This window comes from Trichechus manatus, unplaced genomic scaffold (genome assembly GCF_000243295.1).
Source record: "Trichechus manatus latirostris isolate Lorelei unplaced genomic scaffold, TriManLat1.0 scaffold00045, whole genome shotgun sequence".
Taxonomy (NCBI): domain Eukaryota; kingdom Metazoa; phylum Chordata; class Mammalia; order Sirenia; family Trichechidae; genus Trichechus; species Trichechus manatus.
In genome coordinates, this window is record NW_004443981.1 from 10,254,208 (window position 1) to 10,281,133 (window position 26,926).

General features: G+C 43.2%; 1 protein-coding gene across 3 annotated transcripts in view; it reads right to left on the reverse strand.

The window, feature by feature from the left end:
- The window catches only part of PPP2R5C (protein phosphatase 2 regulatory subunit B'gamma), a 172,439-nt gene extending 146,206 nt beyond the window's left edge, over positions 1 to 26,233 (reverse strand). For all 3 annotated transcript variants that reach the window (XM_023731780.1, XM_023731782.1, XM_023731781.1), the window contains exon 1: positions 26,171 to 26,233. The gene's annotated coding sequence lies outside the window, so the exon portion shown is untranslated. The remainder of the gene's footprint in view (positions 1 to 26,170) is intronic.
- Between the last annotated feature and the right edge of the window lie 693 nt (positions 26,234 to 26,926).

Genomic DNA, 26,926 nt, shown 5'->3' on the forward strand with positions numbered 1-26,926 from the left:
TTATCATCAGTAAGGGCTTCAAGTCTTCTTCACTTTCAGCAAGTAAGGCTGTGTCATCATCTGCATATTCAAGGTTGTTAATGAGTCTTCCTCCAATCCTGATGCTTTGTTCTTCTTCATATAATCCAGTCTCTCAGGCTATTTGCTAAGCATACAGACTGAATAAGTATGGTGAAAGGATACAATCCTGACACACACCTTTCCTGAGTTTAAACCACATAGTATCCCCTTATTCTGTTCGAACGACTGCCTCTTGATCTATGTACAGGTTCCTCATGAGCACAATTAAGCGCTCTGGGATTCCCAGCCTGGTACTGGTATGACAATAGAAAAAGAGACCAACGGAACAGAATTGAGAGTCCAGAAATAAACCCACACATCTGTGGTCAACGATTTTTGACATGGGTGCTAAGTCTACTCGATGGGGAAGAAGAGTCTCTTCAGTAAATGGTGCTGTGAAAATTGGATATTCACACTCAGAAAAATGAAATAGGATCCACACCTCACACCATACACAAAAACAAATTCAAAATGGATTAAGTACCTAAGTGTGCAAACTAAAACTATAAAACTCTTAGAAAAACAAGCAGGAGCAATGCTGTCAGGCCTAGCTTTCAACAATGGATTATCTAATAACAAAAGCACAAACAGCACAAGACAAAATAAATAAATGGAACCTCATAAACATTCAAAACTTGTTCATCAAAAGACTTTTTAAAAAAGTGAAAAGACAAGCTACCAACTGGGAGAGTATCTTCAGAAACCATGTATCCAACAATAATCTAATAACCAAAATACACGTAAAACTTCAACAACTTAACAAAAAGACAAATTACTCAATCATAAAATGAGCAAGGGACTTGAATAGACATTTCACCAATGAGGACATTCAAATGGCCACCAAACACATGAAAAGATACTCAGCGTCATTAGCCATCAGAGGGATGCAAATCAAAACCACAATGAAATACCATTGCACGTTCACTAGGATGGCTAGAAGCCCTGGTGGCTTGATGCTTAAGAGCTCGGCTGCTAACCAAAAGGTTGGCAGTTCAAATCTACCAGCTGCTCCTTGAACACCCTATGGGGCAGTTCTACTCTGTCCTTAAGAGTCGCTATAGGGTCGACTATGAATCAGAATCGACTTCACGGCAAGGGGTTTGTTTTTTTCTTTAGGATGGCTAAGATAAAAAAAAAAAGAAAACAACAAATGTTGGCAAGGATGTGGGGAAATTGGAACCCTTATCCATTGCTGGTGGAAATGTCTCATAGGCACGCAAAAGCTGAACAATGAATGAGGAAGACCAAAGAAGAACTGATGCATTTGAATTCTGGCGTTGGTGAAGAATATTGAATATACCATGGACTGCCAGAAGAATGAACAAATCTGTCTTCGAAGAAGTACAGCCAGAATGCTCATTAGAAGTAAAGATAGTGAGACTTCGTCTCACATACTTTGGACATGTTATCAAGAGGGACCAGTCCCTGGAGAAGGACATCACGCTTGGTAAAGTAGAGGGTCGGTGAAAAAGAGGAAGACCCTCAATGAAACAGATTGACACAGCGGCTGCAACAATGGGCTCAAGCATTAACAATGATCGTGCACTGTTTCGTTCTGCTGTACTCAGGGTGGCTGTGAGTCGGAACTGAGTCAACACAGCTAACAACAACAATGCTGAGCGAAATAAGCCAATCACAAAAGGACAAATACTGTATGACGTTACTTACATAAAAAGACAAGAAAAGGCAAATGTATGGAGACCAAAGATCATCGGTCATTTGTTGGGAGGGAGGAGGAAAACGGGGTTAACGGTGATGGAAAAATCACATTAAGGGTAGGGTTGCACAGCCGATTACAGTAATTGCTGTCAGTAAGTTGTACACTTGTAAAATCTTGAATTAACAAAAGTTGTGTGATAGATATACTTACAACAAAGACAAAAAAATAAAAAAGAGTAGCTGCTGAGGCTGTTTATGTACAACCAAACACCTCATGGGATTTGGTTCCCTGGCTTGGAGGTTTAGGGTCATGGTTTCATGGGACATGCCAGGTAATTGGCCTAATAACATATTTAGTCCTTCTGTTCTACCTCCTAGATCACTGCGTAGTGCCTGGGGTCTTAAAGGCTTGCAAACGGCCATCCAAGGCACAACAATTGTCTCTATTCACCTGGAATAGAGGAAGAAGGAGAGTCAGGAATAGGAGGAGGATATGGAATGTGTGGCTAATTGCCTCCATGAACAACTCTCTCCTTTGCCATAAGATCAGAAGAACTGGATGTTGTTTCTGGTAGATGCTGTCGAGTTGGTTCTGACCCATAGCAACCCTAGGTACAACAGGACAAAACACTGCCCCGTCCTGCGCCATCCTCACAATCCTTGTCATGTTTGAGCCCACTGCTGCAGCCACTGTGTCAATCCATCTCATTGAGGGTCTCCTTCTTTTTCACTGACCCTCTACTTTACCAAGCATGATGTCCTTCTCCAGGGACTGATCTCTCCTGATAACATGTACAGTTTGTGAGACGTAGTCTTGAAATCCTTGCTTCTAGAGCATCCTGGCTGTACTTTGGGTATAGAACAGGATGGTGCCTGGCTAACATCACCGAACTTTTTTTTTTTTTAATTGCACTTTAGATGAAGGTCACTGAACATTTTGATTAAAGACTCCATAGAAGAATTCTGATCAAAAGGGGGAAAATGCAGAACCGAATTTCAAATTCTTATGAACTCCATACTTTCTGGAACCATGGAGGGTAGATGAATCCCTAAAGCTATCGCCCTGAGATAATCTTTGAACCTTGAACCAAAAATATCCCTTGAAGTCTTCTTAAAACTGAGCAATAGTTTAGCTTAACTACTGAAAAAAAGGTCTGCCTTGAACATTACGCTCTTTTAAGAACTATCTATATGGGAGCAAGCTGACAACTGTAACTCAAAAGACTGGATGGGAAGCTTCGGGGGGAGTAAGTTTATGTTAATGAGGGGGGAACAACGCAGAAAAGGAGGGTAAGAATAGTTGTACAACTCGAAAAATATAGTCAATGTCACTAAATCGAACATATAGAAACTGTTGACTTGGTGTATGTTTTGCTGTGTATAGTCTGAACAACAAAATAAATAAAATTAAAGAAAAGAAAGAACAATTATAGTAACTGGCTGTACAACTCTACCCTTAACCAATGTGACTTTTCCATCACCGTTAACACCACTTTTCACCCTCCCTCCTGCCCCTGATGAACTTTAGTCTCAGTACATTTGCCTTTTTTGTCTTTCTAATAATAAGTGAGGTCATACAATATTTGTTCTTTTGTGACTGGCTTATTTCACTCAGCATAATGTTTTCAAGCTCCATCCACACTGTAGCATGTATCAAGACTTCATTTCTCCTGCTGGCTGAGTAGTATTCTAAAGTATGTATGGACTATATTTTGTTTATCCATTCATCTGTTGATGGGCATTTAGGTTGTTTCTACCTTTAGGTTATTGTGAATGGGGCTGCAGTGAACATGGGTGTCCAAGTCCCTCTTTGAATCTCTGCTTTCAGGTCTTTTGGGTATGTATCTAGGAGTGGAATTACTGAGTCATATGCTGACTCAACGGCACCTAGTAACAACAACAACATGGCAGTCCTATTTTTAGTTCTGAGGAACCTCCACACTGTTTTCCACATCTGCTGTACCATTTTGCATTCCCACCAGTAATGAATAATTGTTCCAATTTCTCCACAACCTTGCCAAAATTTGTTATTTTCTGTTTTTTTTTTTTTTAATCTTAGCAATCCTAGTGGGAGTGAAATGGTATCACTGTGGTTTTGATTTACATCTCTCTGATGGCTAATGACGCAGAGCATATTTTCATGCATTTGGTGGCCATCTGAATATTCTCTTTGGTGAAATGTCATTCAAGTCCTTTGCCCATTTTATGATTGGGTTGTCCTTTTGTTGTTAAGTTGCTGAAGTTTTATATACATTTTGGTTGATTCTTATCGGATATATGGTTTCCGAAGATATTCTCCCAGTAGGTAGCTTGTCTTTTCACTTTTTTGGTAAAGTCTTTTGATGAAGAAATGTTTTTAATTTTTATGAGGTTCCATTTATTTATTTTGTCTTTTGCGATTTGTGCTTCTATTATTATATTAGATAATCCATTGTTAAAGTCTAGGCCTGACAGTGTTGCCCCTGCATTTTCTTCTGAGAATTTTATGGTTTTAGTTTGCACATTTAGGTACTCAATCCATTTTGATTTTGTTATTGTGTATGGTGTGAGGCATGGATCCTGTTCCATTTTTCTGCACGTGGAAATCTAGTTTTCCCAACATCATTTACTGAAGATTCTTCTTTCCCCATCAAATGGACTTAGCGCCTTTGTCAAAAATCAGTTGACCATAGATGTTTATTTCTGGATTCTCAATTCTGTTCCATTGGTCAATGTGTCTATTGTTACGCCAGTACCAGGCTGTTGTGACTACTGTACCTGTACAGTATGTTTTAAAATCAAGAAGTATGACTGCCTCCTACTTTGTTCTTCTCTTTCAACACTGCTTTGGCTATTTGGGGCCTCCTGCCATTCCATATAAAGTTGGGGATTGGTTTTTATATTTTTGTAAAGAAGTCTGTTGGTATTTTGATCACGATTTCGTTGAATATACAGATTGCTTTGGATAGTACTGACATCTTAATAATACTGTCTTCCCATCCATGAACATGGAACATCTTTCCATTTATTTAAGTCTTCTTTAATCTCTTTCAGCAGTGTTTTATGGTTTTCAATGTATAAGTCCTTCACGTCCCTGGCTATCTTTATTCCTAGGTATTTTATCCTCTTAGATTCTATTGTAAATAGAATTGTTTCCCTAACTTCCCTTTCAGATTTCTCATTGCTAGTGTATAGAAACCCACCTGAATTTTGTCTGTTGACCTTGTACCCTGCAATGTATCCCATTACCTCTTGACTGGATTATGAGAACAGTAACTTACCTCGTCTTTTCCCTAACTCTATTTTTATACTGCTAGCAGATTTACCTCTCTAAAATATAGATCAGACTACTCTCCTGCTCAGAAATGTCAATTGCTCCCTACTGCCTACAGGAGAAGGTCCCAACTCCTTAGCATGGAATCGAAGGCTAGCTACTGTCTAGCCTAAACCTACTTTTCCAGACTCATCTCTTAACCCTATACTTCGGGTGTGACAGGCTATGCTCAGATTCTCTAATGTTCTCTGAACACGTCCTGTTTCAATGCCTGTTTTTTTTTTTTTTTTTTAAAATTGTGTTTTAGATGAAGGTTTACAGAGCAGATTAGCTTCTCATTAAACAATTAAACACTGTTTTGTGACATTGGTTTCCAATCCCATGACATGTCAAAACTCTCCCCTTCTTGACCATGGGTTCCCTATTATCAGCTTTCCTGTCCCCTTCTGCCTTCTCGTCCTTGCCCCTTGGTTGGTGTGCCCATTTAGTCTCATTTTGTTTTATCGGCCTGTTTAATCTTTGGCTGAAGGGTGAACTTCAGGAGTGACTTCAGTACTGAGTTAAAAGAGTGTCTGGGGGCTCAATGCCTGTTCCTGCAACCCAAAATGCCCTTCTCCCTCCCAACACCCCCTCCAAAGCTTCTGAAATACTCAACCTCAAATCGTACTGCAAATATCACTTTTTTTTTTTTTAAACACTTCCCCCATCTCCTCACCCCTGCAGGCAGACCTGACCATCTCTTTGGCACTCTTAAGGTATTTCATTTATCTGTATAACATGCCTTGAATCACAGGTCTACTCTATGTAGAAATTCTAAGCTTTCTGAGAGCAGGGACTGGTTCTCAGCACCTTTCATCTGCAGCACTCCTGCAGTAGCTCACTGAGTGTGCTGACTCTCCTTCACTCCATCCTTGCCTCTTAATTCCTTCATTCCACTCTTCTACTACTTGCACAAGCAGTCACACACCTTGTGCTCTGGAGCCGAACGACCTGCCCTCCTGGACAAGTCCATTCTCACATGTCTTTTAAGATCTCTTAGGAGCATTTCATCTGCTCGCTTCAGCTTTGTTCTGGGAAACTTCCCTGACTGCCCCAGACAGAACCCGGAGTCTCCTCCTTCTGTGACCCCCCAATGGCTCTCTTCCTGTTGTCCTGTAACAGTGTGTCTTGCTCCAACAGTAGACTGGTAAGTTCTCTGAAAGAGCTGGTCTTTTCAACTATGAACCCCCAGAGCTGAGGCAGCGCCAGGCACACTGCAGGGAGGAGCCCTCGTGAAATGGATGAACCAAGGCCCAACTTCTCGCACACTGTTCCTGCATGGCGCGGCCCTATGACACCCTCAATTCTTCTAGGTTTAATAGCGTACATCTACATGAGTACCAGGGAGTGCCACTAAGGGCAGTGTGCTTTACAGGTCAGTCGTTCTCCACACTGGGTAGAAATGAGGGCCTGACCCATGGAAGACACTGATGTCAGCTGTACATTCAGTGATGAACACAGGTGTGGCTCCCTACTTTAGGTGTTTACTCATAAAATAAAAACTGGGTATCTATCATGAAATTACAAGAAATCTTTCTAAGGAAGTATGGTGCTGTGTAGCCTCCTGACTTCGGTCAAACCTAAACAGACTCGATTCTTCCTTTTGGTGACTGCTCTGGAAGGGAGGCTGCAGGTCGTTGTTTTTTTATGTATTCATGCAATGAGGTGAGAGACGTCCCAGGGTTTACTTCACTCTCTCTCCTTTATTTTTGGTTTAATGATGGGAAACTATTTATCATACTCAGTGAGAACCAAATCAAAACAGCTGACGCTTCCTTTCACTAGAAGTCGCTGAAAGTCCCCAGGAGGTTTCTGAGCGAGCGCCACCTCCCCACCTACAAAGCAGCTGCACATTTAGCTGCTTTCTAGATGGAATGTGGGTGGCTTTGGGATGGTCTGAAATGCTACTGGAGGCGCTCTAACTGAAGCTGTACCCACAAAGTGGAAGCTGCCCCTTCCTTCCAGGGCCTCCTTACTAAAGAGACAGCAGGGCTCTGGGTGAGGGCTAAGATCCCTGGGTGGTGCAAACTGTTTGTGCTCAACTACTAACCTAAAGGTGGGTAGTTGGAACCCACCTAGCAGTGCCATGGAAGAAAGACCTGGTGACCTGCTTCCATAAAGATTACAGCCAAGAAAACCCTATGGGGCAGTTCAACTCTGTAACACATAGGGTTGCCATGAGTTGGGATCGACTTGATGGCCACGAGTTTGTTTTTTTGGGTTTGGGTGAGGGCTTGTCTGCCACAAGTTTGTTCTTTCGATTTGGGTGAGGGCTCATCTGTTAACATGGAGCTCCTGGACTCTTGCTTGTTGACAGTGGCGGTGCTGGGGGTCCCCCGAGAGCAGGGGAAGGTCAAGTGGCTGAGCCGGGTGGCCGAGCTGCCGTCTCCTGGGCCTGGCCCCCGCCATACACTGCTCAGCACACGCGCAAGTGCAGAGGGAAAGAGCAGTGTGCACCTCGGGTACAATGCCCTCTCCCCACATCTCCAGACAGAGCAGCCATTCTTCCACGGCAGCCAGTGCACAAAGAACTCGAAGCAGGAGAACAAAAGCCTGAAAGAGCTGCCAAAGCTTTCCCTCACCGAGGCTCTCTTCAGCCGCCGCAAGTTCTAACACGAAACACATCAACCCTGAGTGTCCAAGTGCCCAACTGTCACCCCCACCACCCCACGATGTCCTATGCAGGCAGGCAACAGTGCTCCCAAAATTTTGGAGTAAAAAAATATCTGGATGGCAGCAAGATATGGGTGTTTGTTAGATTCTCTGTGCTGCTCTGCACGTCTGAAATATTTCATTCAGACAACAAAGTGGGGAACTGGACTTGTGGCAAAGCCTGCCTCCTGGAGGTTTTACCACGTAAGGGATCACTATGCTACACAAGAAACTGTTTCCCCCTCATTCAAACACTGCAATTCTAAAATTCACACCTAGATGTGAGATACAACTGTTCCATCGGGCAGGCCCAAATCACTGGTCTCTGATCACTTCTAGATGATGAATGGCATCAAATACAAAGGAATACCCTCTGTCCAAGCACAGCCACCGTTTACCTCCAAAGACGGCCCAAGAACAGAGCCCACAGGGCAGCAACAGCACCCAGCCTCTTGTCAAAAAGGCCCTCTGAGCACTGAGCCTGATCTGGATTCTACCAGGCTAGGACTCGGCAAATGACAGTCCAGGGTCCAAATCTGGCCCACCGCCTGATTTTGTAAATAAAGTTTTATTGGAATCCAGCCACGCCTGTTTGTTTACATATTGTCTATGGCTGCTCTCCTGCTACAACAGGAAAACTGAGTAGTTGCGACAGAGACAGTACACCCTACAAAGCCTAAAATATTCATTCTCTCTGTTACAGAAAAGGGAGCCCAGGTGGCGCAGTGGTTAAGAGCTTGGCTGCTAACCAAAAGGTCCGGCAGTTCGAATCCACCAGCCGCTCCCTGGAAACCCTATGGGACAGTTCTATTCTGTCCTACAAGGTCACTATGAGTCAGAATTGACTCGACAGCAACAGGTAATTGGAGAAAAGGTTTGCTGAGCCCTGCACTAGGCCAGTTTCTGGCTAAGAGGTGGAAATAAAGAAAAGACAGAAGAAATTTTCCTGTCCACACACACTTATCACCAAACCTCGTGAGCCCACTGAAAATAGGAATGAAGGAATAGGAAAGTTACAGCCTCCAAAAGGAGTCCTTGGTGGTGCAGTGGTTAAGAACTAAGGCTGCTAACCAGAAGGTTAGCAGTTCAAATTCACCAGCCGCTCCCTGGAAACCCTTTGGGGCAGTTCTACCGTCTCCTATAGGGTCGCTATGAGTTGGAATCAGCTTGATGGCTATGGGTTTTAACCTCCAATAATGACAAGATCTGCGAGAGGAGTGGATGCATCAGGACACAGCGCTCATCAGATTTGGCACCACGGAGAGCAGACAGAGGTGTGGCTGGCAGAGCAGGGCAGGTAGCCTCCAGCCCCAAGCCACAAACAGGGGTGGGGCTGGAGGTGAGAAGGCAGGAGGTCTGCCCCCACAGAATGCCTAAGAGGCTCAGGACTCAGGGACTCTGGGGAGGGCAGAAGTGAGAGCAGGGGCTGAAGGGAAGGGAACTCATTTTTGGCCTGAACACTGATCTGTCCATTGCCACCCTTGTCCTCCTCCCCAGTCCCTGCCTGCAGAACCATGGTGAATGGGTGTTTACAGGAGAAAAACCAAAGTAGTCTCCGAAGAAACCAAACTATGAAAAACTAAGGCCCCTGAGGGTAAAGCGCTCTGCATTCGGACTGTTAGGGGTCAAACACCACAAGAGCCAGCTGTCAGCAAGGCCCAAACCCAGCGTCCAGCTGACAGGCTCCCCCAAGAGCAGAGCCAGCTTTGCCATTGCCTCCCTCTCCGTGCACACCTGCAAACAAGCAATCCCCACGTCTGTGAGGGCCATGTCTTCTTGCTGCTCTCCCTGTCTCAACCCTGCCTTCTACTCTCCACACAGCAGCATGAGATATTTCTAAATACTTAAGTCAGATCCCATCACTTCTCTGCTCAAAACACCCCAATGGCTTCTTGTCACACTCAATATAAACCCACAACCCTGATGACCAGTGCTTACAAATCCCACTCGGCCTGGCCTGTGCCCACCTCTCTGGCTCCATCTCCTCCCAGTCTCCCATCCCCACTTCTCCTAAACTAACTTGCCGTCTTTTGGTGGGACACTCCAAGTACGCTTCTGCCTCAGGGCCTTTGCACTAGCTGCCGCCTCTGGCTGGAATCTCCTCCCAGATCTTTACACTTCTGGCTCCTTCTTTATACTCAAGCCTCACCTTTAACATCATCTCTTTGGTGAGATCATCCCTGACCACCTGAAGTGGACTCCTGGCCTTTATCTCAGTGCCGCCAGGCATGGTCCTGCCCCCCAGGGGTATCTAGAAATGTGTGAGTATAGTTTGGGTTGTCACGATGACTGGAAGGTGCTACTGGCGTCTACAGCCCCAAGGCCATCCCTCCTGCAAAGTGGAGACACCCACATACCAAGTGTCAACAGTGCCCCTTAGCAAAACTCTTGTCACTATACTCAGCTTTAGTCGTTGTTGTGTGCAGTCGAGTCAATACCGACTCACAGCGACCCCGTGTGACAGAGCAGAACTGCTCCAGAGGGCTCCTCAGGCAGAACTACTGTTGCTGTTAGGTGCCGTCGAGCCTATTCTACTCATAGCAACCCTGTGTACAACAGAACAAAACACTGCCCAGTCCTGTGCCATGCTCACAATCATTGCTAGGTTTCAGCCCATTGTTGCAGCCACTGTGTCAATCCATCTTGTCGAGGATCGTCCTCTTTTTCGTTGATCGTCCCCCTTACCAAGCATGACGTCCTTCTCCAGGGACTAGTCCCTCCTGATAACATGTCCAAAGTATGTGAGACGAAGTCTCGCCATCCTGGCTTCCAAGGAGCATTCTGGCTGTACTTCTTCCAGGACAGACGTGCTCATTCTTCTGGCAGTTCACGGTACATTCAATATTCTTCGCCAACACCATAATTCAAAGGCATCAAATCTTCTTCAGTCTTCCTTATTAATTGTCCAGCTTTCGCATGCATATGAAAGCCTGCTGCTGTCGAGTCGATTCCAACTCATAGAGGCTACTGAAAATACCACGGCTTGGGTCAGATACACCTTAGTCTTCAAAATGACATCTTTGCTTTTCAACACTTGGAAGAGGTCTTTTGCAGCAGATTTGCCCAATGCAATACGTCGTTTGACTTCCTGACTGCTGCTTCTGTGGGCGTTGATTATGGATCCAAGTAAAATGAAATCCTTGACAACTTCAATCTTTTCTCTGTTTATCATGATGTTGCTTATTGGTCCAGTTGTGAGGATTTTCCTTCTTTTGGTTGAGATGTAACCCATACTGAAGGCTGTAGTCTTTGATCTTCATCACTAAGTGCTTGAGGTCCTCCTTGCTTTCAGTAAGCAAGGCTGTGTAATCTGCATACTGCAGGTTGTTAATGAGTCTTCCTCCAAACCTGATGCCACGTTCTTCATATAGTCCAGCTTCCCAGACTACTTGTTCAGTATACAGACTAAGTATGGTGAAAGGATATAACCCTGATGCACGCTTTTCCTGAGTTTAAACCATGAAGTATCCCCTTGTTCTGTTCAAATGATTGCCTCTTGGAGTACGTACAGGTTTCTCATGAGCACAGTTAAGTGTTCTGGAATTCCCATTCTTCACAATATTATTCATAATTTGTTATGACCTACACAGTCAAATGCCTTTCCATAGTCAATAAAACACAGGTAACCATCCTTCTGGTATCACTGCTTTCAGTCCAGATCCATCTGACATTACAATGATATCCCTCGTTCCATGTCCTCTTCTGAATCTGGCTTGAATTTCTGGCAGTTCCCTGTTGATGTACTGCTGCAACCACTTTTGAATGATCTTCAGCAAAATTCTACTTGTGTGTGACATTAATGATGATGTTCAATAATTTCTGTTGGTTCATCTTTCTTTGGAATGGGCCCATATATGGCCCTCTTCCAGTCAGTTGGCCAGGTAGCTGTCCTCCAAATTTCTTAGCACAGATGAGTGAGCACCTCCAGTGCTGCATCTGTTGGTTGAAACATCTCAATTGGTATTACATCAACTCCTGGAGCCTTGTTTTTTAACCAGTGCCTTCAGTGCAGCTAGGACATCTTCCTTCAATACCATAGGTTCTTGATCATATGCTACCTTCTGAAACGGTTAAATGTTGGCCAATTCTTTTTCGTACAGTGAGTCTGTGTATTCCTTTCATCTTCTTTTGATGCTTCCTGTGTCGTTCAATATTTTGCCTACAGAATCCTCCAAAATTGCAACTAGAGGCTTGACTTTTTTCTTCAGTTCTTTCAGCTTGAGAAATGCCGAGCGTGCTATTCCCTTTCAGTTTTCTAACTCCAGGTCTTTGTACTTTCATTATAACACTTTACTAAGTCTTCTCGAGCCACCCTTTGAAATCTTCTGTTCAGCTCTTTTAATTCATCATTTCTTCCATTCACTTTAGCTACTCTGCGATCAAGAGCAAGTTTCAGTCTCTTCTGACATCCATTTTGGTCTTTTCTTTGTTTTCTATCTGTTTAATGACCTTTTGCTTTCTTCATGTATGACGTCCTTGATGTCATCCCAGAACTCATCTGGTCTTCGGTCATTAGTGTTCAATGTGTCAAATCTATTCTTGAGATGGTTTCCAAATTCAGGTAGGATATACTCAAGGTCATATTTTGGCTCTTGTGGACTTGTTTTAATTTTCTTCAACTTGAACTTGAACTTGTATATGAGCAATTGATGGTCTGTTTCGCAGTTGGCCCCTGGCCTTGTTCTGACTGATGATATTGAGCTTTTCCATCATTGCTTTCCACAGATGTAGTTGATTTGATTCCTGTGTATTTCCTCTGGTGAGGTCAACATGTATAGTTACGGTTTATGTTGTTGAAAAGGTATTTGCAACGAATAAGCTGTTGGTCTTGCAAAATTCTATCATGTGATCTCCAGCATCACTTCTACCATCAAGGTCATATTTTCCAATTACCGATCCTTCTTCTTTGTTTCCAACTGTCACATTCCAATCACCAGCAATTATCAATGCATCTTGATAGCACTTTTGATCAATTTCAGACTACAGAAGTTGGTAAAAATCTTCAATTTTCTCATTTTTGGCATTAGTGGTTGGTGCATAAATTTAAGTAAGAGTCGTATTAACTGGTCTTCCAATCACTAACAGCACTGTACTTCAGGATAGATCTTCAAATGCTCTTTCTGATGAATGCGATGCCATTCCTCTTTGCCATTCCCAGCGTAGTAGACCATACGCTTGTGTGATTTAAAATGGTCAATACCAGTCCATTTCAGCTCACTAATGCCTACGATATAGATCTTTATGCATTCCATATCATTTTTAATGACTTCCAATTTTCCTAGATTCATACTTGGTATATTCCACTTTCCAATTATTAACGGATGTTTGCAACTGTTTCTTCTCATTTTGAATCTGTCAGTTTGTTGTACTGTGTGGTAGCCTGTGTGTTGCTGTGATGCTGGAAGCTATGCCACCGGTATTTCAAATACCAGCAGGGTCACTGATAATGGACAGGTTTCAAGGAGCTTCCAGACTAAGACAGACTAGGAACAAGGACCTGGGTGGTCTACTTCTGAAAAAAATTGGCGAGTGAAAACCTTATGAATAGCAGCAGAACATTATCTGATAAAATGCGGGAAGATGAGTCCCTCAGGTTGGAATGCACTCAAAATACAACTGGGGAAGAGCTATCTCCTAGTCTACTTAAATGACATGGATGGAGTAAAGCTTTTGGGACCTTCATTTGCTGAGGTGGCAAGCTGTACTAGGGTCCTCAATAAATACCAGGTCCACAAGTGCAGGGCTCTGTTCTGCCCCGTGTTGACTCCCAGCTCTGTGGAGGTGGTCAGCACACAGCAGGCGCTCAGAGCAACTTACTTGGTGACTATGATGAACACGCAAACTGGAGGGACGCCTGCCAAGTGAAAGACAACAGCCAAGATCAAGGGAGGGAAGTGACACGGAGAGACAGAAAGATGCATTCATTGAGCAGAAGGGAGCTTAAAAAACTCTAGTTTCATTCTTAGGATTTGATAAGATACTATATCTATTAAATTAGCCAGGTTGTTCTGAGGGAAAAAAAAGAACAGAAACAAGAAAGAGTTCTTGAATACTAAAAACCGTCTGCTGAGATAAAAACTTCAGTAGAAGAGCTGAAAGTTAAAATCAAGGAAACCCATAAAAAAAAGATCAAACCAGAATACATAAGAGAAAAGATAAGAGGTACATAAACTCAGTCTACAAGATTTATTGCCTAAGTCCTAAGAAATTCCAAAAAAACGGGACAGGAAAAACATAGCAGAAGAGATTATCAAAGAAATAATCAAAGAGAAAGTCCTCAAGCTAAAGGACAAAGGTTTTAAGTTCAAAAGGGCCCACCTGTGTGCTGGGCAAAACGAATGAAGACTCACACCTAGACATGCCCCTGTGAAACTTGAGATCATTATCAGAGATTCCAGACAGAAAAACGGGTCACCTACAAATGGACTGTCATCAGATGTCTTCCTCAGCAACAGGATGCTGGGAGACAGGCGAGCAATGGCTAAAGAACAGGATTTTCCTGCTAGGATTCTGCTCCCCAACTATTGATCACAGGAGAGGGTGGAATGCAGAAGAAAGACATCTCCAGATATGCAAGGACTCACAAGATTTACTTCACGTACCCTTTGCAGGAAGTTACTTGTAACAAACAAACTCCAAGCAAAACAAGGAGTAAACCAAGAGGAAGATACAACATCCAGGAAACGGTAATTGCAGCCTAGGAAGGCAGTGAAAGAAAGTCCCAGAAAGATGCCTGTTATAGAGAACAATCATTCTAGATTAGAGTGGGAGGATGGGAGCTCCAGGAAGGAGGTGTCCCAGAAAACAGAGGGACTGATAGAACAGAAAATAACATGAAGTGTGGAAATTGCTGATACAATAAAGTCAAACAGTACAAGAAAAAAAGAAAGGCAATTAGAAACTCTAGAACAACAGAAAGGAAGTATAATGGTATATTTACCACGTAGCTAACAGTTATATATTGATTTTCAACTTTCATAAATAACCGACAGACAAAACACAGAAGGCTTAATTATGGTCACAGAATATAATGTTATCAGCCTAGGCAATGCATGAGTAGATAACAGAAGCTGAAAGGTGAAAGGGGAAGGAGAGCTGGAGGGAGAGTTAGGGTGCAAATATGTTCATCTTACAAAGTGGACAGTGAAGAGATTTCCATAACTGATGAAAAATAAATTAATGTGTAACTATAATACAGTTTCAGGAGAAACTGATAGAGGAACTAAAAACTAGTGATGTAACTATATTGGGAGGGTAGGGGAAGTAAGGTCAGCTAAATCATCTACTAAATCAAGGGATTAATAGATAATATATGGTGCTGGTGGTGTTAGGTATGGAGCGCTGGTGGCACAGTGCTTGAGAGCTTGGCTGCTAACCAAAAGGTAGGCAGTTCGAAACCACCAGCCGCTCCTTGGAAATCCTATTGGGGCAGTTCTACTCTGTCCTATAGGGTCACTATGAGGTGGAATCCACTTGACAGCAACAGGTTTGGTTTTTCTTGTTGTTAGGTGCCGTCAAGTTGATTTTTAACACATAGACACCCCCCGTGACAAAGTAGAACTGCCCTATAGGGTTTTCTAGGCTGTAATCCTTACTGAAGCAGATGGTCATGTCTCCTGTGGAGCTGCTGGGTGGGTTTGAACCACTAACCTTCTGGTTAGCAGCCAAGCACTTAACCGCTGTGCTACCAGGCAAGCTTCTTTCATCTAACATTTGAACAACTGCTATGTACCAGGTATGCTTTCCTCTGGCTGTTGTTCTCTTTGTCTTTACTCTCACATGCCTAAGTGGCATTTATTTTTACCTTGATTGGGGTTTGCAGAGCTTCTTGAATCTGTGACTTGACGTCTTTCATCAGTTTTGGAAAATTCTGGGCCATTATCTATTCAAATATTGTTTCTATCCCATTCTGTCTCTCCTCTCCTTCTGGGGCTCTAATCACACACATGTTAAGAGATTTTCACTGCATCCTATATACAGATTGTTGTTTCTCCAGGGCTGCTGGTCTCTCTAGGCCACAGTCCTATGGAAATGGACTTTCCATAGCCTGTGTGTCACATGTGGAGGGTTCTAGAACGCAGGCTGGACGTGGACCACGCAGTGAATAGGGCTTCCTTCCCATACCACCACTGTGCTCCCTTTTCTTCTCTTCTTCCTCTTTCCCCTCATTTTATCTACTCCCTTCTCTTTTGTCAATTTATATTTCTTATTTGTCTTTAATCTTAAGTTTGATATTTTGATATATAAAAAGAGTGATACCTAGTCAAAGTTTAAGTTAAAAAGCGTGCACATTAGAATTATTTTGGAAAATACTGCTAGGATCTAATGAAGCTCTTTACAGGTAGAAAGTTCAAAAAAACCCACTGCCATCAAGTCGATTCTGACTCACAGCGACCCTATAGGACAGAGTAGAACTGCCCCACAGAGTTTCCAAGGAGTGCCTGGTGGATTCAAACTGCCGACCTTTTGGTTAGCTGCGGTAGCACTTAACCACTACACCATGAGGGTTTCAGAAAGTTCCATGGAGCTAGTAATGTTCTATATCTCTGTGCAATACAGGATCCACTAGCCACATGTGGCTACTGGGCACGTGAAATGTGGTTAGTGTCAATGAGGAACTGAGTTTTAAATTTTACTTAGTTTTCATTAATTTAAAAATTCAAATCGCCGTATGCGGTTAATAGTTAACATCAGCTCAGACCTAACGTCTTTAGAGCAACGATGTCACTTTGAGGACTAAGGTGCACCTGACCCAAGCCATAGTCTTTTCAATCACCTCATATACATGCAAAAGCTGGACAATGAAAAAGGAGAACAGAAGAAGAACTGATGCACTTGGACTGTGGCACTGGCAAAGAATATTGAAATATACCATGGACTGCCAGAAGAACGAACCAATCAGTCTTAAAAGAAATACAATAAGAATGCTTCTTAGAAAACAAGACACAAGAGAAACATTAGTCCAAAGGACTAACGGACCACAACTACCACGGCCTCCATCAGACTAAGTCCAGTACAACTAGATGGTGCCCGGCTACCACCACTGACTGCTCTGACAGGGATTACAACAGAGGGTCCCGGACAGAGCTGGAGAAAAATATAGAACAAAATTCTAACTCACAAAAAAAGACCAGACTTACTGGCCTGACAGAGACTGAGAAACCCCGAGAGTATGGCCCCCCTTTTAGCTCAGTAATGAAGTCACTCCCGAGGTTCACCCCTCAGCCAAAGATGAGACAGCCCCATAAAACAAAACGAGACTAATGGGGCACAATAGCCCAGGGAGAAGGACTAGAAGACAGGAGGGGACAGGAAAGCTGGTAACACGGAACCCAAGGTCGAGAAGGGAGAGTGTTGATACGTTGTAGGGTTGTTAACCATTGTCATAAAACAATATGTGTACTAACCGTTTAATGAGAAACACCTGTTCGGTAAACTTTCATTGGAACTACAAGAAAAAAAATTTAAAAAGAATGCCTCTTGGAAGCTAGGATGGCACGACTAGCTCACTTCCTTTGGACACATCATCAGGAAAGACCCATCACTAGAAAAGGACATCATGGTTGGTAACGTAGCAGGTCAGAGAAATGAGGGAAACCCTCCGTGAGACAGACTGATATAACAGCCCCAACAATGGGCTCAAAGATCCCAGCCACCATGAAGATGGTGCAGGACTGGGCAACATTTTGTTCTGTTATACACAAGATTGCTAGAAGTCCAAGATGACTGGATAACAACTAAGACCACTTGTAGGCTGGAGGGTGTCTTAAACCAATCCCATTAGAGATATGATAAACCTCATCTTTAAAAAAAAAACAAAAAACACATACATATGATGAAACAAAATTCAATGACCTCAAGCGAATAAAGCATTTCCCTCCCTAAAGTTTAATTTCTAGGCTTGCTCTCTCACTCCCCCAGGTGGTAAAAACTAGGTTGACAAGTTGGTTTGGATTTGGGAAGCACCACTTCAAGGCAGCGGTTGTTCTCAAGCCTATCCAAAAAGCGAGTCACCGGGAAGTCTTTGCTTAACCCAACATACTGATACAAAGAATGAAAGATAATTCAGCTTTAATGTTGGGCCAGATCAGACATCATCGTACCCTGACCTTTGGTGGGTACTCAATATTGAAGGAAACACTGGAGACTTTTTATAATCAAAATCTCCCAGTGAATTTTCCCTGTGACTTAGAAAATATCATCATGATTCACACTGATGGCAAAATGACTCACTTCCTCTATGAATGCAGGTAGAAACCTCTCCACCATTACACCCCAGGGCGACAGGTTTGCATTCACTCTGCAGCAGTGACAAGGGCATGCTTTAATATATGAACTCTGTGCTTCTTCTATGAACTGGAAAACACTAGATTATTTCATAGAATTCACTTGCTGGACTCTGCCTAGAATTATTCATTATGTAACGGAGCTTTAATTGAAGAGATGCCGGCTGATCTAACCTAACGGGTTTACCTACAACACCTACTCTAGGTCGCACACTCTTTCTGGAATGCTGTAATTTAACGGTCATCCTGTGTTTGCTTAGATACTTTTAAACATCTGATTTCCTCATCCCAAGTTTCCGTTGACTCTTTACAGAAGATGTGCTCCATCTTATCCCATCCCCTTAGCATCTCCAAGGCAGTACTGAGTAGAGGGCTAGATTACTCCCAGGCCTGCTGAACGTCCAGAAGTAGCACGTGTTACATGTCCCAAAATAACCAAGACAGCCGATACTTAAGTGCTTAACAGGTTAGGACTACGTTATCCTTTTTATCTTCCCCAGTGCGCAACACAGTGCTTGTACCATAACAACGCTCAAAAGTACACGTGTTTGTGTATATATATACATACGTATATGTACATATGAAAGTTAACTGACAAATATTCCCCAAACAAATTTAAATTAAGAAATGTAAAGCACCAAAGATTATATAGAAACCTCATATTTAAATGGAAATTCTATTTTGAAATGCTTTAGTTAAAATAAGATCTTCCAAAAGTATACTTTTCACCACTGACCTCTGGTAGTAAGTATGTAAAAGCAAATTAAAAACAAAAACAAAATACTCCTCTTAAAGCTTTTACAAAACATTAGAAAAAGAATTAAGTACCATAATCTTCTACTTGAATATAAACCAAAAAATCCCATTGCCGTCGAGTCGATTCCAACTCGTAACAACCCTACAGGACAGAACAGAACTGCCCCATAGGGTTTCCAAGGAGCGGCTGGTGGATATGAACTGTCGACGTCTTGGTTAGCAGCCAAGTTCTTAACCACTGCGCCACCAGGGCTCCACTTTAATATAATGCTATTTATTTAAGACAAATTATACAGAATAAAAATTCTCTATTAAAATTCTCTTTAAAATAAAAAACAAAAACAAATCAGTTCCTGTGGAATCGACTCCAACTCATGGCAACCCCATGTGTGCAGAGTAGAATTGTTCCATAGGGTTTTCAAGGCTGTGACCTTTCAGAAGCAGAACTGTCAGGCCTTTCTTCCGAGGCACCTCTGGGTGGGTCTGAACCACCAACCTTTCAGTTAGCAGTTGAGTGCTTAACCATTTGCGTTACCCATGGCCTACCAAAATTCCCTTAGAGGATCAAAAAGATGATGAGGAAATAAGCCTCTTAACCAAAAAAAAAAAAAAATTTTTTTCCCTTATTTACAGCATCAGAAATGTCAGCAACCTAACTGATTTGAAGCTCTCCTTCCTACACAGCTTTAAAATCCACCAACCAAACACCTCCGACTCCAGGCCCTACTATGTATGGGAAGTACAAACAAGAACAATGAATTGCTGTCTCAAAGACTCAACAATCTAGGTAGCAAGGCCAGTCACGGGTAAACAAAGTTAGTCCAAGGCAGTATAAATGGCAAGTAACTGGTACGGAAAATGACTGCTTTACACACTTAAAAGATGGAAAACTATGGTCCAAGATGGGGAAAAAAGCTTTAAGTTTCAGAATAAATGAACTTGAGCCAGAGCTAGAAAGATGAAAGGATTTAGAAAGGCATTAGGAGGATGGGAAAAACACTCTACAGTAGCTGTTCTCGAAGTGTAGTCCAGAGACCCCTCCCACCCAGGCTTCCACGAGGTCAAAACTGCTCACATAACTTGAAGACATCGTTTGTCTTTCAAATAATCATTATGTAGAGTTTTCCACAGGCCATGTGATATCAAAACAGGCTGAAGGCAGAAACAGACAACTCAGTTGTCTTCTGCAAAGCCATAAATTATAGAGATTTGCAAAAATGTAAAGCAATGCCACTCTCCTTAGTGAATCTGCAAAAAATATTTTTCATAAAAACGTGATTTATGTAATGGATGTATTATTGCTATTATTAGATAAAATAAAACATATTTTTAAATCTTCAGTTTTTAATATAAAAAATACTGATAGACATAACCCATGTAAATAAAAGCTCTTCAGCTCCCTGGGTGACGCAAGTGGTCTGCACTCAGCTACTAACCTAAAGATTGGCTGTATGAATCCACCCAGCAGCACCACAGAAGAAAGGCCTGGCAATCTGCTTCTGTAAAGATGATAGCCAAGAAAACTCTGTGGAGCAGTTTTGCTCCACACAGGTCTAACACATGGGTCGCCATGAGTTGGAATTGATGGCAATGAGTTTGTCTGTTTTGAAGGGGTCCTGACAGTAGAAAGCTTGAGGACTACTATTCCACAGGAAGGACGCATATACTCAGGCGAGTATGTAGCAGGCATGATTTGCAAGCAAAAGTGCACGCTCTGTGGAGGCGTCTTTTTAGAAAGGTGGTTCTCAACCAGGGGTTAGGGTGCAATGTCCAGGGGCATTCCTGATTGTCACAATTGGAGGGGGTGGGGCGCCACTGGCATCTGGTGGGTAGAGGCCAGGGATGCTCCTGAGCAACCTACAAAGCACAGGACAGGCCGCCACAACAGAGAGGTATCTGGCCTCAAATCCCAACAGTGCCGTGGTTGAGAAACCCTGGTCTAAGGCAGTGGTTCCCACTCAGGAAGCACCCCGCCAGGGTCTACCAACCACCCAGCCTGTAACGCAGCACGGGAGTGGGAGTCAGAGAGAGGGAGAACCAGCCGCTTCCTCCGAGCCGAGAACAGCTCACAGCTGCCCCTCCAATGCTTTCCCAGTCGACTGTCCTCTCTGCAGAGCTTCCGTCTTTCCAGGGTACCTGGACTCTAAGCAGATAATGGGACCAGTAAACAAAGGCATGGCAATTAAAAGCAGGAACTCCCATTTCCTACATAATTACATATTAATTTCAAAAATATGTTTAAAGTGCTACTTCTTTTGGTCCTCTTGGAGGTCTCATTGCAACCCAGCTTAGAGCTGTATGGAAAAAAAGTTGAGAATAATGGAAAATGCAGCCTGAAAGTCCCCTGATGAAAGCCACAAACTCAGAACTCAGTCTACGTTGTCGTTGTTGTTAGGTTCTGTCAAGTCCATTTTGACTCACAGTGACCCCATATGACGAGTAGAACTGTTCCATGGGGTTTTCTAGGCTGTAATCTTTAGGGAAGCAGATCGCCGGATCTTTTTCCCACAGCGCTGCTGGGTGAGTTCGAAGCAACAATCTTTTGGTTAGCAGCTGAGCACTTAGTCGTTGCACTACCAGGGCTTCTCAGACAGTGGCTTTTGATCTTTTTTGGGGAGGAGGGTCATGGACTTGCCTTTGAGGAGGTGATAATCACAGCTCTCACCCAAAAAAAACACACCAACTACAAAATGAGTTTCACTGTCCTCTTCCAGCTTATTCAGGTTAAAACTCTAGCTACAGAGACAATGAATCAAAAGTCAAACAGTTTGGGGGGGGGAAACATTTTCATGAAAATGTTATTTATGTAATGGGTGTGTTATTGTTACTATTTGATGAATTAATAAATATTTTTAAAATATCAGTTTTAACTCCTGAAAGATGACTCCACCGCCTAACACCTATGTGCCCCTGGGCAAGGCAATCTTTCTAAAATACCAGGGGGTGGGAGCAGTGGAATGTAACGGGACAGACTATAAAGGGAAAGAAGTTATTATTAAAGGTAGAAGGTGTCAAAATAAGCTAACAATCAGAGAGATGACTGCTCAGCCTTCCTTTCAGCAATAGCTGTTATATAAGAGTTGCTGTAGAAACTTTCAAACAAACCTAAGCCGAAGCAGGATATGCAAAATACAGGACCAGAAGAACAATCCCCAAACGACCTTTAATGTGCTGAAGACAAATCACTTTACCAAAAGCACTAAAACCTCTTTAAATATAACTTTGGAAACAGTACACAAATTAAAAAAAAAGACGTCACCATCCTATGGTCCGATCCTACAGAAATGACTTCAGGAACCTTGGAGCAATTTATTAAGATTCTAAATATTCACAAAATGTGCTCAGTTATATTTCCGCAGATTTGAATGTTACACTGAGAACAGCTGCTCAAGAGCTAGTTCCGTCTGTCAATCTCCACATAATTCTCCAACTGCAGGTTACCTATGAACCTTAAAGGTATGCTATGAAATAAACCAGCAGTAAGTACGGGGCAGAAATTTTTATTTCCAGGACATAATCTGAGTAAGCAACAAGTCAAATTTAAACATTCTATTTGAAAGAGGAAAAAAAGAAGAAAATATACCGATACGCTTCATTCAAGAATAGAAATTTCTGGAAAAAGGCAAAAGCCACCCATCAGCAGTTATAACCTTTCACAGTTATCTGGTTACACTGAAAGATATATCCCGCTACACATCTTGCAGGGAAATTTTTTTCAAGAGGCATCGTGCTTGATCTGTTACATATAGTTAAAAATGGCCAAATCTTAAACTCAACTTATTTTAGAGATGAGTAAACAGGGCCACGGAAGTTAAGTGTCTTGCCTGTGATGACATCATTTATGGCAAAGCAGGAATCGGCATTTTTTATTTTCTAACCACCAGGCTGAAATACTTTCCACTATACCACTCTATGGGAGCCCCGATGGCGCAGTGGTTAAGTATTCAGCTGCCAACTGAAAGGTCAGCAGTTCGAACCCACCAGCCACTCCATGGGAGAAAGATGCAGCAGTTTGCTCCGGTAAACATTTACAGCCTTGGAAACCCTATGGCGGCAATTCAACTCTGTCCTATAGGGTCGCTCTAAGTTGGAAGCAATGGCAACAGGTTTTTTATACCACTCTATCCTTTACTCCAGACTTCATCTTCATCACAAAAAAAGAAAAAAAAACCAGGTCACTAAATGTTCCCTTGTTTCTGCAATGTAAGCCAACTGCTCCTTGTTCTCTGTCAGAGAGAGCAGCCAGCCAGGATTTTATTGTAAGAACCTTCTACACACTTGAAGTTGCACGTTAAGTCAACCATCAGGCTATGTTCTTTAAACGTTTCTTCTGTCAGGATTATTTCCCAACCCTTCTGGCTCCTCTGCCCTGGGCAGGTCAATGTGCTTCACGTCTCTCAAGGCCATGAAGCCTGAACAGGGCTGAGCTCACAGGAGAACCCGAGCACCTGCTGACTGGGAAGGTGATGTGTAACTGGAATGGGCGGAAGGCAGCGTGGGCTATCACACTTATCTGAACTGCTCAGGTTGGAACTTTCAAATGAAGAGTAACACAGGGAGACAGGAGAGGGGAAAAAAGTGCAGTGATGGTTTAATTCACCTGTGCGGGTCAATCACATTTGGTAAGTGGGTGGAACTAGAAATGAAATAGCAACATGAAGGCTAACAGGGAACAAACAACAATAAAGAAGGAAGGGTCAATTCAGAGGTCAAATCAACTGAAGCGCCTCAATTTGTATTCCTGCAAAATAATTGACACAATGAGCTGCCAAGTATCATGCTTAATAAGCCATGTTGTCTCTGGGATCCTTAGGAGGAAGCAGTGAAGGGCCCAACATTTCAGTATTTTTCAGGGGTAATTTCAAGCTCTGTGGCTCCAGCTCCTAGACAGCACTAGAAAAAATACAAAAAGACAAGTGGGGCATCACACTCAGACACCGCAGGCCACACCTTAAAGAGTCTTAATGTAACTGACCATCTAGGACCCCGCCTTAAAAACATGTATTGTATGTTTCGTGTCCAGGGCATCTTCCTGAACTAACGATGGCTTTTTTAGGTTCAGACCTACCATTATCCACCTCTATAACCATGTTCTTTCCGCTAAAACAGGAATAAATGAAACAGACACAGTGACTGTGACTCTAGCAGGTGGGAGGAGATGACATGTCAGCAAGAAAGGCTTAGGGAGCATTAGGAAGTCTTAGCAGCTATAATGAAAAATCATTAAAAAAAAAAAAAGGCATACACCCCTGCAGAGCGATGAAATTTCATCTCAAGCAATTTAGTCAAAAGGGTGACAGGGAAATAAGCAAGCCAAGTCCAAGGCAAGAATACCACAGTAAAATCTGATTGTCTGCAATAAAGGGCAGGGAAGGACTGGGGCAAACAGTCCCTACTGGTACTTAAGAAAGCTTTTGGATTTCTGCTTTTTTTGCGTTGGAGAGGGCAGCAGATTTGCTAGAAGGAGATATGGAATACATCAAAGGCTAGGGGAAAGATAACCTGGGGCTAGAGTCTGCTGCTAAAAACCCCCAGTTCACAGAATCTGCCCAACAGAATTCAACTCATTCTAATTTGGCTTACAGGAAGGGGTCAGACACTTGCAAATTAACGTCACTTGTGATAAGACCAGGCCCTCAATGCTGCAGCACTGGAGAAGCACAACACTTAAATTAAGCAGCTTCTCTGCCCGTGGCGTCACTAGGGTTAGTGTCACGCAGTATGGTGACTCATGGTGTCAACCCCCCCCGCCATGGACCTCCTCCCGTACCAGATCATAAAGAATTTTTAGTAATATTTTTGTATTAATGTTACTCATTAATCATAATTCCTATATATTACTCCTTCTTCTCCTCTAATCGCTACTTCATTCTCAAAAAAGTTATTGATATTAAAAAAAAAATCGTTGCTGTCAAGTCGATTCCAACTCATAGTGACCCTACAGGACAGACTAGAACTGCCTCACAGGGTTTCTAAGGAGTGGCTGGTGGATTTGAACTGCTGACCTTTAGGTGACAGCCAAACACTTAACCACTATGTCACTAGGGCTCCAATGTTGTGGTCGCTAGGGGCCGAGTCGGTTCCGACTCATAGTTGACCCAGTGTACAACAGAACAAAACCCTGCCCGGTCCTGCACCATCCTGACAATCGTCGTTACGCTTGAGCCCACTGTTGCAGCCACTGTATCAATCATCTTGTTGAGGGTCTTCCTCTTCCTCCCTGACCCTCTACTTTACCAAGCATGATGTCCTTCTTCAGGGACTGATCCCTCTTGATAACATGTCCAAGGCATGTGAGACACAGTCTCACCACCATCACTTCTAAGGAGCATTGCCACAATACTGTAGCTAAAACACCAGAAAATCTGACAAAATCAGCGACTATAAAAACACTGGCAGCAATGAAAACAATAGCGCGTGCTTGTAGCGTGAACAGATGAAACCACGTGATTTGAAGCGTCGTTGTGACTGGGTAATAATGACAGCTCTGACCGGAGTGTATCAGAAGGTTCAAAAAGTAAATTAGCCTTATAGGTATACTGATACGTGTAAAGTGAGCTTACGAATAATGTTGTTGTCGTTGTAACTAAATACAGGGATAGTTTTACAGACAGTCATTTTGGTGTCACCACCTCTGACAGTGTCACCCAGTGCAATCCACACCCCTCACACCCCCCTAGTGACGCCACTGTTCTCTGCTAGTAACAATTCAAAAGGGCAGATTAGCTCTGCCTGGATCCACACAGCTACCTGGACCCTCAGCCCTCGGTCCTCTAGTTCAACGACTAGTCTCAAGGAAGAAAAGGCAAAGGAAAGTGATGACTGGGGAAAGCCTCTCAAAGCACAACCATGTAAGGAGCGACCCCAGCCCACCAGGGAGACACCACCCTCAGTGAGCACTGCAGCTGTTCCTCAAGTGAACCCAAAGTCAAGAAGCAAAACAAGAGTTGGCTAATGCAGAGAATATGAAACAGAAGATTGTACAAAAACATCAATGCTAGGTAAACCAAAAAATACTAACATGGCAGAAAGAGGCTAAGGGACTAGCCCAGGACATGAAAGAAAATAAAAGTAATGGGAGAAAGAACGAGTCACTGAGAGAAGCACGTGGCAGCTCGGAAGGGAAGGAGAAAGAAGGAACCCAAAGCTGAAAGGATCTCCAGCCTGAGCAGGCCAACAAGACCAGTCATAGACAGAAGGCTTGCTCCATGTGAGGGGGCAGTGAATTAACTTAAAAGTACCAGCCCTGCAGATAAGCATAAGGTTCATAAAGACGTTAATATTTTTCCCAAGTGGAATCATAAATACCTAAATAACTAAAATTGAGGGATATGAAAGACACCGCAAAAAACTCCCCCATAGGGAAACATTTTAGAAGATCCTGGGTCTTATCACCCTCAGTTCTCCTACCATAAGTTAAAAAGCACTCATGAAAAAGCAGAAAGTGAATTTTGACGACCGTTACCTCTTGATCTGAGTCTTGTCCTTCTTTCGAACTTTTCCCACTTTTCCCTGCTTTTGGTGACTCCTGGGAAACATCAAGCAAAATCAATTAGGCTTCTCAATTTTTAGACTGCTAAACATCAGATAAACACCAAACGCAGTTCCTACACTGACTTAAAGAACTTAACTAGGACTTCTGTTAGTTCTAATCACCACCACCAGCAAATCTGTCATTAGATTGTTAAACTAGATGTACAATATATGGGATGTACTATCCCCTCAAGTACCCCCCCCCCCGCTTAGATTCTCTTCATTTTATGTGCATTTGAGCTTGAGAACTTCAAGGAGAAAGAGAGAAACCCAATTTTATACAATGCTCTTGGGGCATTGTGAAAGACTGACATCCCACCCCTTTCTTCCTTTCCTCCCTAAATCCTGTGAGCCGGGGTTTCCGGGGTGATCCTGAAACGCCAGAGCTCTACCTGAAGGAAACACATCACCCCCCACCGCAAAAAATGCAAACGCAGCACACGCGATACAGCATCGCCAGGCCGCCACCCGGGATAATAATAGTACCGTGAGCCCTGGAGGTCCACCACAGGAGCAAGAAATTCCGAATAAGCGTTCAGCGGGGACCATTCGGTGTCCCTGCACCCGTTCGGGGCGCCCTCGCGGGCGGCCACAGCCCCGGCCCCAGAGCAGCCCCCCGGCGGCGGCGAGGCTAGCCGACTCCAGCGTCTGCACTTGCCCCACACGCCCCCGCCGCCCCGGCCCGTCC